This window comes from Drosophila rhopaloa, unplaced genomic scaffold, assembly GCF_018152115.1.
Source record: "Drosophila rhopaloa isolate 14029-0021.01 unplaced genomic scaffold, ASM1815211v1 contig_2, whole genome shotgun sequence".
Lineage (NCBI taxonomy): Eukaryota > Metazoa > Arthropoda > Insecta > Diptera > Drosophilidae > Drosophila > Drosophila rhopaloa.
This window is the reverse complement of record NW_025335083.1, coordinates 10,620,361-10,638,486: the sequence shown is the minus strand read 5'-3', so window position 1 is coordinate 10,638,486 and position 18,126 is coordinate 10,620,361. Positions and strand designations below refer to the sequence as shown.

The 18,126-nt window shown below is 39.1% G+C and overlaps 1 long non-coding RNA gene across 1 annotated transcript in view; it reads left to right on the top strand.

Annotated features, from left to right (window-relative positions):
• The first annotated feature begins 260 nt into the window (after positions 1-260).
• Positions 261-18,126, top strand: part of LOC123037732 — a 32,386-nt gene continuing 14,520 nt past the window's right edge. The window contains exons 1-2 of the long non-coding RNA XR_006417609.1: positions 261-725; positions 13,976-14,087. This is a non-coding gene — a long non-coding RNA (uncharacterized LOC123037732). The remainder of the gene's footprint in view (positions 726-13,975; positions 14,088-18,126) is intronic.

Sequence of the window (18,126 nt, the reverse complement as noted above, 5' to 3'; positions counted from 1 at the left end):
CTTCGTCGTGGAAAACGGAAAATGCCCTCCTCGGGTCGGCGCTTTCTCTCTTCCGCCGCCCGTGAAACTCGCTCTCTTTCTCGTGCTCGCTTAGCCGAGATTTTCCTTCATGTTGCTGCTGCGCTGCTGCTGCTGCTGCCGCTGCTGCTGCTGCTCCTGTCGCTGCTAGTGCTGCTGCTGCTGCGAAGGACTTCTGTATTTTTGGGGCTGTGCTGTTGGTCCTTGGGCCATCGCTCGTTCAGTCGTCGTTGCGTGTTGTAGGTGGCCAGGTCTACTCAGCTCCGTTTTGACTGCTCCTCCTCCAACTGCTACTACTACTGCGTCTGCTGCTGCTACTACTGCTGCTGCTGCATCTGCAACCTGCAACACTCACACCCACGCACCACCACGGCATCAGAAGTAGACGCGTCGCGTTCAGTCTTCGTCCTGCAGCTTAACGTCATGTCGCGTAGTGTTCGGCCCAAAAAAATAAAACAAGCCCAGACTGTAAGGTGACTGAACCGATCCTTAGCCCATCACCATCCTCTTCCCCACTCAAGTGCCGTGGATGTGTGTCAATTAAAAAGTCTCGTCTCAGTGAGTCGCGTGTTTAATTTGCGGCACGTTTCCCACACACACTCACTATCAATTTAATTAAAACGCCACAGACAGACCCATAAATATCTTCCAACAAACCCACCCAAACAATTCACCGAATCAAACTAAAAATTAAACACAATATTGCGGTAAGTTTTAGCTCACATTATTTTGTACTAATCAACAAATGGCAATCATATAAATGGTAAATTGCATTTTATTAGCTGTGAATTTGTTGATCCTGATGAATTTATTTGCTGCGGTTACTGGCCGGGAATGCCAATTGCATTTTAATTAATTAAGTTTTTGTTCGTTTTTTTTTTTGGTCTAGTTTTTATGCGTGAGCTTTGTTTAATGATATGAGAAATTCAATTATTTTTGTGGCGGAAATTTGCGGGAAATCTAATCAGTTGCATCGAAAGGTAGTTAGTTTGCAATGAAGTTAATTGGTATTGAGAATATCAGAAAAGTAAGAGTAAGTAAAAGAGCTTATAAAAAATATAGATTCACAAGTCATTTGTAATAAATGTACATAAAAAAAAACAAGTTATAGCATTTTACCTAACAAAATATTTTAAAAAAGCTTTAATATTATTTTTTTTTCTTAAAAATTTTATTATAGAAAATATATCCTAAGAAAATATAAAACACAAATTTTCAGATAAAAATCAAGACTAAGTTGGTTTCTTATATTATATATATTTTGTAACGAAATTGCAAAGGAAAATTTATTACATTTTGGTATTATATTGTGGAAACATTATTAAATTCACAAACTCCAATTCTTTTCGACAAGAGAAAATTGTTTAAAATTAACTCAAGCGTACGCTTTTAATTTTCTTTTTTTTGGCCCCGCTGCACACGAAACAAATTTCATTAGAGCGCAAATAAATCAGCTTAGAGTGGGCAATAAAAGCCAAGGAAGTGCCTGAGAGTTTCATGAAAAATTACAATGCATTACGCATACGCCAGGTGCGACAAATGTGTGCAAAGAAGCGTGGCGAACGCGAGCAAAATAAATGGCTGCTTCTGCGTATATATAACCGACTTTAATCAGTTGCCAACTCGTTGGCAGACATTTAATTAGAAAAATCAGCGGCATTAAATATTTCTTGGCTTGGCTAGCAGACATTCCTCTCGTCTATTCCAGACTGACTGTCATTACACAGAAAATTATATGTGCTCCGTTTTTAGAGCCGGCTGACAGCCAGCAAGACGGGCCCTGACAGAGAGGATATACATCTGGGCAAACGCGTGTTGAAATGTAAATAAAACAAAGGAAAAGCAGGAAGCTGGGCGAGAAAGTACGGCGAACACAAGAATGTATGTAAAATAATAAAAAGCGACATTTACGACATAACATGGCAGCATATTACACGGAAAGCAGGCGGAGCAGGAGGAGCTCTAAACTGAGCCTCAGTCGCACTGGCACACACTGCGTATACGTATTCGCATTACAATGTTTCGCACTGATTGTTCTTTGCGAGGATTTTCCCTCCCCTTCCACCGTTTGCCATGCAAATGTATACAAAGTAATTATGTACATCTGTGTGTGTTTTTCTACTACTCAAATAATTGCCAAACCACACACGCAGCTCAGTCTTCGTTGGCTGCCAGGCAACAAAACGGCTTTTAAAAGGCATAAAAACAACAGGGTGAAATCAAATTAACGAACAGGCAATGCTCTACAGAATTTCAGTGCCTACCTTGAGGTTAAATGTTCTTTTTTAGCTTATTATATTTATTTATTTATACACAAAGTATATTAAAAAAAAAGACTATACCCCTTACAATAGATATTAAAAAAAAAAGTATTAATAACGATTATTAAATAAAACACGCGTAGAAACATAGAAGGATTTAAAAATAAATTAATTTGTTTCAGATTGTATTTATTACTTTTTAGTACGAAAAAATGTTGAGACATATTTTTAATTAAATAAAATAAATTGTTTAAATTATATTTTTGCATTAAAGTACCATTTTTAAACCAAGCCTCAAGGGCTATACTCAGAACGCCATTTAAGAGTATCAGACTTGCTTGAAAAACATTGTATCTTATTAACTAAACAAGGTTGTGTGCTATGTGTTACACACCCAGACACGCCCCCCTTGTCGCCTTGTTGCAAAAATATTCAAAGTATTGTTGGCAGTAATTTTGGGATACTTTTCAGGGGGACAATAAAAACAAGAACAACACAGCCAGACGAAAAACAACATGGAAAAGTTTCGTCAGAGCATACGCCATGAATTTTCATTTAATTAGGCCGCCTTTTCGCTCCAACCCTGCATTTTTACAGCCTCCCGACTCATCCTTTTGATGGTTAGGAAAACTTGTGAAAAAAAAAGTGTATATTGCAGACGAAATGAAGGAAAGTAGAAACCCTTTTCGCCTTCATTGTTTGCATGGGCTCGAAGGTTCGCAGTTGGGGGGCTGCAAACACTTTCAAATGATTTCATTTTCCGAGAAAACCACACAAAAGGAAAGGCGGAGAAAAGCTGACCAATTTGTAGGCCAGGTTTTTCATCTACTATCATCAACAACCACAGCCAGGACAGACATTGAAACCAATTAATTTTAAATTGTTTCCAGGCCCGGCCTTCATTCGACATCGTCTCCCTTTTGTCTGAATAATGAGCGTTCAATTTGCAAAAGGTGTCGATGGGGAAAGGTTTTCTTTGGTCGGCTCTGCTTTTCTTTTTCTTTCAACCTTTTGTTTGGGCTATCTATTTTCAGGGGCTAATTGAAGTCTGAATGCCGGCAGACGGAAAACCGCAAAAGGTCGTTACGATCCTGGGGGATATGGACTCTTCAAACCACCCTATATGAGTTTCTTTCAGCAGCCCATAAAAGTAGGCAATACAATTTCCAAGTTTTTTTTTCCCCTGCCCGTTTGCCTCGTTTTCCTCTTTGAAATTTTCACACATGATTTTTTCATAGACCAATTTGCACACATTATAAGTTTGCAACCGCAAATTGCCACACCCCTTCAGGCCAGACCGACAACAAAAACAGAAAGCAAACCGAGAAAATAAACTTTTAGCAATTTTCCTTTTGTGTTGGGGCGTAGGAATTTCCAAGTGCTTATAAACAGGCTCCTGTTTCTCAGCTCCTCTTGAGCGCAAAGTAAATTTCTATTATGGCCCGAAAACAATTTGTGTAAAAATAGAAGTTTAAGTGGACGGAACTTTCTTCGACCAGAGAGATAGACCTGAGCTCTATCTATTGGTATAAATATTACTTTATATTGTATGTATATTTACTCTTTATATTATTGTATTTTATCAAAGCTCGGTATTTAAAATTCTATATTTTTCACGAAAAGCGAATATATTTCTTCCTGTGTGCCCATAAGGCCCTCAAACGAGCCAACGCAACTAACTAGACAAGCAAGCAATTATTTGCTACTTTGACTACCCTTGCGTAAATGAAAGCTGGGAATTATCAGCAAACACACAAGCAGATTAGGCGAGAAGGACTCTTCGCTAGTCTCCAAATCCTGTGAAGCGTATGGACAGCCCACAACACTCGCCATCAACCCAAATGTCTTCATATATTTTCGGGTGGACCCCAAGCCACAAGACCATAAAATTAAACTAGTGCATAATTAAACACTCGCAATTAGGCGTAATTTACTTGGTGTGTGCGGGTGAGTATTTAAGGGTGTATGTCTGTATATCTTCCAACCCCACACTTTCGCCACATTAGTTTTTAATTAAAAAATTTCCAAGCTCACAATTTGGGAACCTTTTGCTGCCCGTCACTCTGACATTGCACTTTATTCGAGCATTTAATTGAAGACCCTTCTGGGTAGCAATTGTTTTTGGGACACAATCTTTGGCAGTTGATTTTTGCGCCTCGTTGATCCCCAAAGTTGAACCAAATGAGGCAGCAAAATGTTCATACACATGTCGTTTAGATAAGAAAGTGCTTGGAAAACAAGCTGAGTAAGAGGAAAAACTATGCAGAGATAAGCAGCAAATAAAACAAAAGAAAAGCCAACAAAGCATAATCAGCAAGAAACAAAAAGTCAAAAAGTCAAAGCGCCGTGGATTCCTTGTAAACAATTCCGAGTTGTAATAATTAATCCAACAGATTTACAGCACAGAACTTTTCGCGAAGCGGTTTCATTACTCAAAACTTCGGCTAAGACAGTGGGGAAAGCGGAAAAGCTTATAGCCGGATTTTCCCGGCGGACCGCGACTTTGTTGTTCTTATTGCTTAATGCCAAGACAGCTTATTTTTTATGCAATGCCAATGCCGCGATAGCAAACAGCAAGGAAACTGCTGAATCCAACTCTAATTGTACTCAGTATGCGGATGGACAAACCGACTTCGCGACTGACAGCCATTCATTTAAATTCCAAGAAAATGAATCTCATTTTTGCTGCTGCTGGCAAGTCAAATATTTATGCAACGAGAGGAAGCTTCCCCATTGCAAGTAAATTAATTAACGAAAAAACAGCTCAGAGGGTTGTGAATACTTCTCAAGGTGGCCGAGCGCATCTAAGCCGATTTTCCCCATCGCAAAAGTGGGCAAAGTCCTGTCTTAATTCTGGTTTTCTGAATCCGACCGCCTCCTGAGATTTGCATTAGCATTTTGCACTGCCAATTGTTTTGGGCCCGGCCTAATTGACAGCTGACAAGATAATTAAGGTTAATTAGTGGCCTAATTGATACGAATGCGTTGAAAAGTGTTAAGGCGAAATGAAGAGAGAATATTAATTTAGCACTATTTCTGGAAAGAGTTAATGTAAAGGTAAAATTAACACAAATTAGATTTAATAGAGGTGAAAAATTTAAATAAAGGAAGGGATTCAATAGACATTTTAAGGAAAGGAATACATAAATATATAGGCAAAATATATACCAACAGTACGTAAATTTCCAAATAAAAGCGTCACAAACACTTTCAATTAAAAAGTTAAAATAACATTTCCTTTATCTGTGACTTATTGTGAGTCGTGAATGACGGCCAAGGAGGAAAATAAATAAGCCACCAATAGCGCCATCGATCAAGTGTGTGCTTATCACGATTGCTGCCTCTTTTTCCAGCTGAGACGGGTCGTTGGCATTTATTTTGGGGACTGCCCAAAGCCTTCGTGTTTTGCCCATTTGTATTCGTGTTAAAATCAAATATTTTATCATTGGGCCAAACCTCAGAAATGTAAATATTGGCATAAGCATTTAAAAGGCAACACAGCGAGGCAAACAGAATGTGGGTCCCTCAAAACAGCAAAAAAAAAGAGGCCGTATTGAACACACCCAAAAAGGGAAAATAAGGAAAGTAACGAAAAGAATGTGTCTGCCGCTTTGAATTTATAACCACAAGGCCTCAGGGCTAATAATCGAGTAGACGTCCCGCAATGCCCCACAAAACCTTTATAAATATATATATATATATATGCAGGTATATAGGCAGCCAGTTTCAGGTATTTACTACATAGGGAAGCAACAGCAGGTTCCGAAGGTGGCAGGTCCTGTCAGTTGGGGTGTAGAAATTCAAACCTAATTTTCCGCATTTCTCTTTTACGCTGCCGCTTTTGTTTTTCCTTTTGCAAAGGGGACCTTAACCAAATGTCGCCCCAGGCCACACCATGTTAACCCACAAAACCAAAGGAAGGTCGGGGGTCGAGGGTCCAGAATTTTAGCATAAATCACATAAATATGCAGCGGTTGAAAATGGCAAAGAAGCGGGATAAGCAGCAACAGTGACGTGGACTTTGGGGCAGGGATTCCAACCTAATCCTCCTCCGCATCCATGTAAACGTGTTCAGCTGCCGTTACTGCCTTTGGCTCAAACGGGATTAGCTTTTAATGCCCTTCGGTTATGTTATTTACAAATGGCTTTTCGAATGATGCGCCACTGTTTTTTGGATCTGCCCTTATTTTGCCTTCCACTTTTTTTTTGGTTAGCCAGAATTTAATATCCTGGCGAAAGTAGTTGCCATTAATCAAATATACTTGTGCAATTTATTATTTTCCTGCAGCTTAGTGGTTATTTAATTTGATTCCGTAACACGTTTGGGGGCTTAGATATTAGCTAAAATGAATGGCTTACTTTCCTTTAGTTTAGTTTAGACGCAGTTCAAAAAACATTGTTCCCAAAATAAAATGATTATTTAATTTAAACTGGGCCGTTTATTTCATACTTTTATATTTAAAAGACTACTGAAACTAGAACTCGAAGGTATCCAATTTTATTGATTTATATAAGCTTATGAACATGGGCAGCCCTGGTAAAATAAATGTCTCAAATCGATTATTTTTGGTCCGTGAGTCTTAAATGGAAATAAATCGAGAAAGGGGTTATAAATTAAAGAACGTACCATTTATTTAATAATAAATTGATTCCTTCCAAAACTGTCAAAAATTCAATTTTAATGGATTAAATCTATCCGAAAATCGTATTTTCTTCACTTCACGTATATTTAATTTGAACTGGGTTTGGCTTGAGGACATAAATATTTCCTGCGACGATTTCAGCAATATTTTTGCACGCGAAACAGCATCCTGGCAGGATGATTTTTATTTTGTATATATGTGAATGTGAAATGCTAGCGGGTATGCTGATGTCTCCATCGCATTCGCTCCGTATGTCAGCGGGATTTTCCTGCTCGACTGCCTGCGTGTCCTGTGTCCCGTGTCCTTGCCATCCTTCAGCTGTCAGTCAAGTATTCAACACATGCGACACAGCGCGAGAGATTCATAATTGTTGCACATCCATGGCCATTCTCATTCCCATTCCCATTTCGATTCCCGTTCCCAGGACATGATGATCATCATCACCATAGCTGGCTTCATCATAACTTTAATGCATTGTAATTGTGTCAGCGTCGTCTGAGTTTTTGTGCACTCAGGAAAAATAACATAAAAAAATGGTATTAAATTAACGATACTAAAAATATATACATATAGGAAAAATTAATTAGGAAGCAAAACGAAAATATTTATTTTTCAAAAAGGTGAAACAACAAGAAAAAAGTCTACAGTAGATACATTTATTTGTTTCATCAAAAAAATAATAATATTTTTAGCTTCACGCACTAGATAATCCTTAAAAAATATGTAGATGTAGTTTTATTTAAAATGTTAAATTCACATAAGATTTTACTCTTAAATTTGGGCTTTCATCGATTTCTAGAAAAAAGTGGTATGTCTCAGTGCATCAGTATCTCTGCTGCAGCGACTGGAAAGCTATGTTACGTATACGCAGTGTAGTGCCCGGACAATTTGTGCCGCAATCTGTGCCAGAACAGAGCGTTCGTCGTTGCCTCACTTAACGGCTTAATATATTGTTCGGGCAGCTGCGACTGCCATGGCATAATATCCTTGCACACAAACACTGGTACACACTGCATCGCAAGAGTGCACATGGCATGTATGAAAAAATATAGACAGCAGAAGAGTAAAAAGCAAGGGCGAAAACCAATTCAATGCAGCTTACTTTTATGCGCAGGCATACTTAATATTTATAGTATAGGATAGTCTGGGTTGGTGTGCGAGCGACTATTCCGTAATTTAATTACAAACTTTGCGCCATTAATTTAAAACTTTAGGCCAACTATCGAGCGCAGCTGCCGCACGGAGCAGACTTCACGTGCCACAAAAAGGGGTAACAACAACAGCCTTCCACCATAACCATCCCTATATCATCTCCTCCCCGAGGCCATGTACCATATATACCACATGCTGTCACTGGCAGGACAATGGATGTCTAGTTTATGCGCTCGCAACATATTGAAAAGCCAACTCGGCCATTTGTCAGCCCGGAAACGCGTTCAACTTTTGTAATTAGATAGAGCGAAGGGAGTTGGAATGGTGTCCAAACTTGCCCACTTTCCGCTGGTTGTTGTTATTAGCTATGCAACTCAATTGACGACCTTTTAATTATTAAATGGTTGTATTTTGAAGTGGGTTCGCGAAATAGGAGTCCACTTTTTGCCATTTTTAATTAGTAAATGTGTATAAATTGCTTGTCAAGTACTTCAAGGGGCTACTTGTATTATTTTTTATGACGTTTTTGGAATAAATTACTTTGTTTTTATGGCAATTAAATATGGCTATTGAATGTGTTACATTTCAGGTATTATATAAAAATGAAAGTAATTTGATGAATACATTCTTAGTTCATTAAATTACACAAATGGCAGTGGTCAGCCATAGTGATATCAATTCGTTAGAGCTCGTCAAAACTAAAAGCTAAGTGTAACTTCATAAAGGCCATACATTATTGCCTTTGCAGCATTAATAATATTAAATTCTTACTTAATTAAGTGAATAAGCAAGACCGTTTAAAAATATACGATTATTATATGCTTACATTTTTCTTCGGCTGGCTTTCATACTCTATTGCTATTATGTTATGCTATTATTATGTTCTAAAAAATGTCAACCGAAACAAAAGAAAAGCGCAAAAGATTAAAATATTCAACCGCGAAAATATAAAGATAAATGGAAAGCAAGCGCTGAAAAGCAGCCACTGGGAGTGCATTTAAATCTTATCGAAGAAAACTCCAGCCACCTGAGCGCACAATATTAATGGAGTTTCCAGCTCGCTTCTCATATATACATACATATATATATATATATATCAAAATATGAATTTTTCCTGACTTCCAATTTTTTTTTGGCTCTCGCTTATTATGTAAATTCTTAAGTTTACCTTTTTGACTGATTTATGTCGCTGCCACTCTGGCGAAAATTTCATTAAAACTGCAATGCAGCCACTCAGCTTGATGAAGTCTCTTTCGTCCTGTCTAGCGCTTTTATCTGCCCATAATGCCTGCCAATTGCATTTGCCAGGACCTGGCTTATCTGCTCCTCCGACTTCCTCTGCGCTTCCTTATCGGGCTGTAATAAATCAACCCATCTCTCTCGTCTTCCTTTTTTTATCTGCTTCTAACCTTAGACGCATGGCATCATCGTGTCAATGTCGCTGGCAGTTCTCCTTTTTCTATATATATATCCGTTGAGTTCAGGCTTTTCGACACATCATTTTCTATGTTCTAGGTGACGACAGCGAATGAGAAATTTCCCTTATTTCTACCCGTCATTGATTGAGTTTTCCTCGCTTTATTTCTTTGCTCCGAAGTGCCATATCATCAACTTGAGTGGTTTGAATAGAGTTCATAAGTTTATGCTGACACAGCCGAGTTTCCAGCTGCATTTGTCTAATGTGGCAAGTTTGATTAGACTCTCAAAACTTGCCACCAACTCGGCAAGTTTTTTGAGGGCAATTAATTTAACATAAATGTTTAAACTGGGCTTTCTTCGAAGAGATGATTTGATTAATATTTGCATTTGTCTTAAAACTTTTCCCTGGGACTTATGACCCCGTGATTGTTGCTGTCTTGCATCAAATACGTTTTTGTGTAGACATAAATTAAATTTCGGATGAATGTGTGAGCCTGGAAAATTACCATAATCGCCTAATGATTGTGTTGAAATGCTGGCCTAAGACTGGGATTTTCCTAATTAAGAAATTTCCAACTACGGAGTGTCCGGCATTGATAAGAGCCGACTAGACAATGCGGCCACGTTTTCAAACTAATTAGAGTTAGCAAAACCAATTTGGGTCGGTGCATATTAATTAGCTAGTCCTAATCGCATTAGAGGAACTGGGCATTTCGGTGCTGAACTCTGGTCGAAATCAATCAGATGGCTTGAGCTCCTCCTGAAAGTTTTATCAATGCTGCCAGGCTCTTGAAATCCCGATGCATTTTGCATGTCGTCAGCTATCCGTCTGTGTCCTGCATCCTGTCTGTGGCACTTGGCCTGCTCGTTTATTTAACACTGATTGCCAATGCACACAGAGATTTTGGCAGCACGGAGCTTTACTTTGGCCCCCAGCTGGAGCCGACCTCAGCAAACTCTGAACTCCGGGTATCCAATAACCTCTCGACCCCGAGTACCTCCCTTTATGGGAAAATATTGTCTTTAAGCGCTTTTGGCAATTGCTTTCGAGAGTAGATCTGCTCCCCTTTTATCTTTGTTCGAATGACATCTGCCGGGAGCGGCTCCGAACAGTTTCAATTAGTTGAAATCTTTCACAGATTCCGGAAATAGAAATTCGTTTATTCAACCCCCATCAAAAGCATTTAATTGACAGCCTGACATACGAGTAATGAACTTTGTTATGGGTTGAGCCCCACATAATAGAGCACTTAAAGCACTGGAGCTAAATTTAATGGTTATTCATTTCAATTTGCATGGCCAAAATATTTTACCAAAAATTTGCATGCCAATCATATGCGCTGGTTAAAAAAAACACAAGTCCCGGAAAAATAATAAAAAAGGCCGCCAACCGCAGAACATTAATTAAGTTAATTTATAGGCATGGTGCAAAATAAATGTACGAAAATAAAAACATTTATCAGAATGAAATTCCGTGCGCACCAAAACGTTGCATAATTTATGAACCCAAAAGATATCATCGCATAGTTTACGTCGGAAAATTCCATTACATATTGATCACTTGACTAAGCACAAAAATCCATTTGGCCACAGGAAAAAATGTCAACTGGAAAAGCAGAAGGTTGCCGGCCATTAAATGGAAACCCCTTCAGAAAATGGAAAAAGTAACTTTTCAATCAACTTGAGACGGGTTAGCGCCAAAGCCAAAGCCAAGGGAAAAAGGTTAAGGAAATGTTGGCAAAAAAAAAGGGGACTCGAATTACTGGCAATTTATAGAGCTTAAAATGTGGGACCGGCCAATTTAATAAGGGTCGGCAAGAGCAGCTACAAAGGGGATCGACTTGCCATCTTTAAGAACATAACTCTGTACATCGGAGACGGACTAATTGAGGCGGCTCCCAGGGCAGACAAACAATTGCAAATCCACTTCGATTCACTTAGAGCTGGAGATGAGCATAATAATGATGATGATGCGGATCAATGGCACTCGGCAAATCAAACTAAAGTTGTTTGCTCGTTTGCCCGGCTCCCAGCCAATTGTTATGCAAATAGCCAAGTGCTTTTCCCACTCTCAAGCCGTAGGAGCACAAATTTTTAAAATATCCCACACTCTCAAAGTTGTGGGAAAATAGGAAATGGCAGAAGGCAAAAGGCAAAAGGGTAGCAAAGTTCAACTGAGGCAGGCCAATGGGAAATGGCAGTGGAGATTGCATTAAATCAATATGGTGGTGGTTCTGCATTATGTGGTCTCTGCTTTGGTCCAGGTGGTCGAGGGTCCGTGGTCCTGGCTCTCAGCTCCCAGCACCATCGTCCTTCCTCGTCCTGGGCCACAAATCAACATTTGACTTTTGCATAAATTGCAAGAAGCAACAAAATTGCTGAAAAGAAGAAAAGTAATTTTCTCGCTTTCGTTTGCAGCTGCAAAATTGTGCACCACTGCTCCGCCAGCACCATTTTCCCCTCCTGATTCCGCCCCATTGTTGATGATGCTCCTCCGCCTTTTCCACCGTTCCATCTCCGGCAGCTCCAGTTGGCCGTTGATGCCTTTGGGAGCAGGAGCAGGAGTAGGAGCAGGAGCGGACAGACTTCTGTGGTTCGGCTGGTTGGGTTACCTGCACATTTCGTTGTTTACCCTCGTTGCTCCTCATGTTAATAAGATGGGCGGCAATTTGTTTGCCACTCAACTATATACACAGATCATACACAAGAAAAAATTAACAAAAGGACATGGGTATTTAAATACGCTTCTAAAAATAGTTTGATCATAATATTATAACCTCTTTTTCCCAAACACTTAACATTTAGTAGCAAATGTCTTTTATTTTAACTTTAAATATATTCCTTAACACAAAATTCTTAAAATGTAAAACAAGTGATATCTTATATGAGTTTGGTATATAATTAAGTTTGAAAAAGGCCCATAAACATTCAAAAAATTTTTCATTTTCAACTAAGATAAAAAGTCTACTTTTTACAACTAAATATTTATTTTAATAGGAAATATACCAATATGCTTTTCAAACTAAAAATACCGACAGTCATAATTCTCAATGGCATTTATCAATTTATCTTAATGAGAAATATAATTTTTCTTAGTTCTAAAATATAAAAGTCCGCTAAACACTTTTCAGTGTTGAATTCCTCATTCATACGCAAATATATATAGTCGCCTTTTTTTCTTAGAAATTGCTGTTCTTTCATTTCTTGGGAAAACTGCCAATGCATCCGACTTAATGCGTATATGGTTCGATTTGCATTTCATTACCTGTTCAAGTTGATTGCAAAAAATTGCCAAGAAAATGGTATGTAAGCTGCCGGAGAAGTATACCTAAGGGTTATTTTTCCGCAACGGGTGGTCATGACCCCACCTGAGAAAAAAATAAAAAAATGTTAAATTCGGTTCAAGGGAATCGGGGTAACCAGAGTCCAACGATGCCAAACAAAACTCAACACAATCTGTGCCAAAAGCCGTTGCAAATCGAGCTGAATCAAGCCGAATCGATGTGCGAATGGGCAAGGACAGCAACAACAACAGCCAGGATACGACAGCAAGGACAAACAGAAACAGGAAATGGACGTTGTGTGCTCAAGTTTGTTTCCGCTTTCCTTCTTTTGAAATTCAATGCTACGCTTTTTGTTGATCTCGTGCTGAAAAAACGCATTGTAAAGTGGTGTGTGTGTGTGTGTGTGGATGTATAGATGTGCAGGTATGTGCAAGGATGTGTAGGTACCGGAGGCGTGGGTGGGCGTGTCACTGTCCAGAGCAGCTCTTTGTCGTTGCCGCTGCAAATGCAAATTTGTTCAAAGTTTATTGAGTGCACGTGACGGCAAACAAAAGTGCCAAGTTTCCCTTCTGGGCTCCCTGTTTTTATAGTTTCCTCCCTCACTCTACCTAAAAATTTTGAATTGCAAATTTCTTGGCCAACTTAAACATACTTTAAACATACCTTTTTATATGTCTGTAAGTCGCCTTAATGAGTGTAATTTGAATAAATGGGCTACCAGCTTATATGCTAATTTTTTCACCAATTTAATTACGGTCCTGGGTCAGGTGAGAAGTAAAATAAAGGACCAAAGTTTTGTCCCACAAATTTAAGCTTACAAGTTTATGTGGTAGAAGGGAAGTTAGCTGTTTTTCATCAAACATTTTTAAATTATAATTAATAGGACTGTGTTTTTGTTTTACTTTGAAAGGTGCATACAATCTGTCTTGGGCTTTAATTTTTGGCAAACAATTGTATTTTACATTTTTTTCGTTTTATTTCTTTATATATTAGAAATATTCAAAAATAAAAAATAAAAACAATTTATTTGTTAAACCTTAAAATTCTGCTAGCCAATCCTTGAAACACCAAAATCCAGAAAAAACTTCTTATTACATTAAACGAAACTTTTTCCAAATTGAATATGAAACTTTTCCATGTCAGCTCGCCTAAAAATAACCAAATTTAACAACCAGCAAATCTATTTGCATCATTGCAGGCCAAAACCGAACCAAAAAGACCATACCAATCTCCAGATAGAGAGAGATAGAGGGATTGATGGAGAAAGAGATGGAGGGAGGCTGAACCTAGCCCCGAAAATCGATAAAATGGTAAGTACCCGCCCAGTCGCATTTATTTTTTGGCTGCTTGCTTATTGCAAATGCTTTTATAAATTTTATGACTCAATACTTCCATTGTGGCAATGGACGATGACAACGACAAGAACGACAACGACGACATTTAACCTACAGACTTTTGTGTCAGCGCTGAAAAGATGGCATTGCATTATTATGCGCCATCCAGCGAATCTAACCGACTATAATTTTAAAGCCACAAAATCCGAGAAATGGGTTGTGGTTCTTTTGCAGAGAATAAAGGGTAGAGAACGGGGGCCAGACAGTCTGCCAAAGTGAATTTGTGGCTCTGAATCCAAATTGCGCACAAGTCGAGCTTGAGTTTGCAAAGGCGAAAAAAGAAAAACCGAATCGGGCAAGTGGAAAATCGAAAAACTCTAGTCGATTCAGCTTGCCTTCTTTTTTGATTTTTGCAACAATGTAAAGCTAAAGTGTAATGCCATGTATACAAGTTGGTTAAGTTGCAGCAAAGTTACCAAAGTTTTTTGAAAATAATAATAATTTGATAGATCTACTAATTTTAATTAACAGGAGTTAATATTTAAAACAAAAACCTACTACTACAATTTTGCAAAAAGAACGTTATCCCTCAATTGCCCTTTTAAGCAGAGCTAACATTTTATTCCAACGACTATTTTTGTCAAATTTAATTACCCACATGCGTAGCCTTATACTTTTCCAGTGAATGTCAAAAGTTTTGTAATTCAATTGATGTTGCTGCCCCAGGCGGAAGTTGAAATTTCAATCAGCTTGGGCACAAAACGAAAATAATCTGCAATAAAAATGTTTTCCTTTAATAAAAATTCAATTTCCTTCAAGCGACACATGTTGCCGAGTTGGGAACAGGAAGCAGGACTAGGGATAGCTGGATAGCAGTTGGGAAAGTGGGTGGAAAATGGTGCAGGGATGGGGGGATGTAGTGTCTGAAGCTGGATCCAGCTGAACTGTCAGCCGGATGCAGTTAGGTGAAGGCATCGCAACGCATCGGGCGACCTCAGAATGAGACGGGGCCACAAGGATGCTGCTCGGCTAACCCCGCGGCATCCACCAAGTCCGACCACTCCTAACCTTCAACCCACCCACTGCCCCGTGGAATGGAGAACGCGACTAGAAATGTCTTTCAATTTATAATGACAAAGTCGATGTGAGTCCTCCCACATCTCTACTCTTTTACCGTCCGGGTCTTGTCTGTTGCATTCGCAATTCCGCATTAGAAACGGAAATGCTGCGCACAGTGGTGCTACTATACAATGAATGAGATGAAATTTAAACAGTCTTATATTGATGAATAACCCACTGTGAAAAAATGTTACACTTAAATAAGTCTTTTTTTGAATCTGCTTTACGCTGTCCTTAGATATTTCCAAAGTTTAGCCATAAATTTAACCATACGCCAGGGAATACTTCAGATGTTTTAAAACAAAACATAGGGCCTGGCTTTTATTTTTAGCTATCTATCACTAGGCTAAAGTATTTTCAAGATTTTATGCGATAATTGTTTTTAATTTTCAATATTTTGGAATCCACTGTGCCACCACAGCTATAATGTTGTCTAAAGTCCCCTCAGCTCCTCGACCTCTTCCTTATTCTATCGTTGTTGAGCTCACAGACTTTGCGGAAATGCGGCTCACATTTTGCCATCGGAGATCGAGGGGCATGCTGCGGTGGCAAAGGGGGCAGATGCTGCGTCAATGGCAGCGACAGCATCCAGGGCAACAGACACGTCGATGATTGCACATGGCTTAAAGACCCACCGGAGCCAGTTACCCGGCCACGCCCACTCCCACTATCACGCCCACTCCTCGCATCCTTTCCTCGCATTAAAAATACAACGTCGGCAGATACATCAATTGAAAATGAGGCAAGGAAAGGCAAAGGCAAAGGCAATGGCAAAGGCGAGTCGCATCTGCGGCGGACAGCAGAGAACAGGAATCAGGAATCGGGCGAAAGGGTGATATACGGACGATTGGGGACAGGGGTTAAGGGATAGTTACTCGTACTTCCCGGACAGGTTGGTTGCCCACTGGATGTGGAGATGGGAGGATGGGAGGATGTTACCAAGGGCCAATGTTTGTCTGGGCATGACAGCAAGTAAGCTGCAGCTGAGCAGTATCTGATGCCCCGAACGCATCTGTTGCTCCAGCAGATTCTTAAGTTTTCAATTTGCTAAATTAACTCTGAGTAAAGAAAATCTATATATATAAATAATCGAAGAAACCTAAGGATTTCTGCGGCAAACGATTAAAAAGGTCGTAATAAATGTAAAGCATTTAAAAGCTTAATGTTAGCATAAAAGCCATTTCAAAGGGTTGAATTGTTATGCGGATAATTTAAGTGAACTATTAAATAAAATTATTTCCATGGATGAAGAAAAAATCATGTTCAGTTATCTTCTTGAACAAAAGTTCACAATTTCTATGGAATCATGGGCCATTTTCCTTAGCCAGCCATTGCGATATCTCAATTTCGTGGCGTAAATTTGCTGAGACTGCAGATTATCTGCAGAATGTTCAATCTAAGGCAGCATCTGTCAGGCGGAGACAGCTTGGCCATATGTCCCGGCCATACATCACGTACATACACACGAATTATCCACACCCCTTGGCGAAAGTAAACAAATAGCGCAATTTTCATTTGCTTTATCGCTTAAAGAGAATGGAACGAGAGGGTCCAATCATCCGAGCCCTAATACGTTTAGGCTGCTCATAATCACGCTTCAGCTATTCGAGATGGATTGGTGGAAATCGAAGGGGGCCCCATTGTTCTTATCGCATTATTACATTTCTATTTGCTTTAGGGGGCTATAACTGCTCGAGGTTCATCCTCTGGTCTCTGCTGCTTTTCCCACTGGCTTATTTATAATCGCTATTTGTCTTAGTGTCCCGCCAAACTAATAACTTTGCTGTTGTCCCGCCATCGATTGATTTTCTTTCTCTCCTATTTTCTTTTATCTTCCTTTGCTGCACTTGACGCTTGGTCAGCCGCAGTTAGTCCCTGCACTTGAAAAACAATTTTAATGAATTATTAAAAATTGATTTTTGTGGAATTTAATTCTTAAATTTTAAAAGTGTAGTTTTATCTTTTGTAAAACAATTTATTGCTCTTTTTGCTCAATTTCAAGGAACATTCTTTTCCTATCTTTTATAGATTTAAAAAAATAAATCATTGGTGTGCCCCTAAAATAAATTGCGATTTAAAATCACTTAAAAAGGTGTCAGTGAAACAGTGCCAAATATAACTTACTCTATCAAAATTAACCCATTGAACTTTAAAACTCAAAATACAATGCTGCATAATTTTAAACACTTTTTAATGATTCAAAAATTCTAGTGAATTCTTTGGCACTCCCGCCATATACAATGCTTTAATAAATTTCCTTATTAAGAGAAATATTATCTTACATTTTGTGGTTAATTGGTTTAAGTGTAGTCAAGAATATCTATCTTCCTCTGCTTCGTCGGCAACTCCTTTTGGGATACTTCCTGGGCTTTATCGGGCGGCCACTTCCGCTCCACGTTCACAAATCACACGTCCCGCTGGAGTCCGGTACTCTGGCTTCCGGCTATTTAAATTGACATCCTGCTGCAGGTGTCTGCTTCCTGGGTTCCTGGGTTCCTTTCGCCACCTAACCCCAATTCAATTTGCAAAATCATTAACACATTTAGTCAATAAGCTCTTGTCGCTGCTCTTGAGACGTTGCTTCCCTCTTCGGGGACTATTATTCATTTTTATGTAATTATCTGCTTACCTCAGGGACTGGGAAACTGGGAAACGACATCTTAGAAATAAACAGGCTTCTTTTTGTCTCGTTTCTTTTCCCCTAGTTCTTGTTATAATAACATCAGCGGAGAGTTTGAGATTTTCCGCACACAAAATTGTCTTTAACTGGCATTGGATAAAAGCATCCTGTTGTCCAGGTCCTTGGAATGGCCATGAATTATGGCCGCAACGTGTGAGCTCCTGTAGTTACACTTCGAAGCGGTTTCTTATGGTTCAGTTGGGTCTAAGCGAAAAA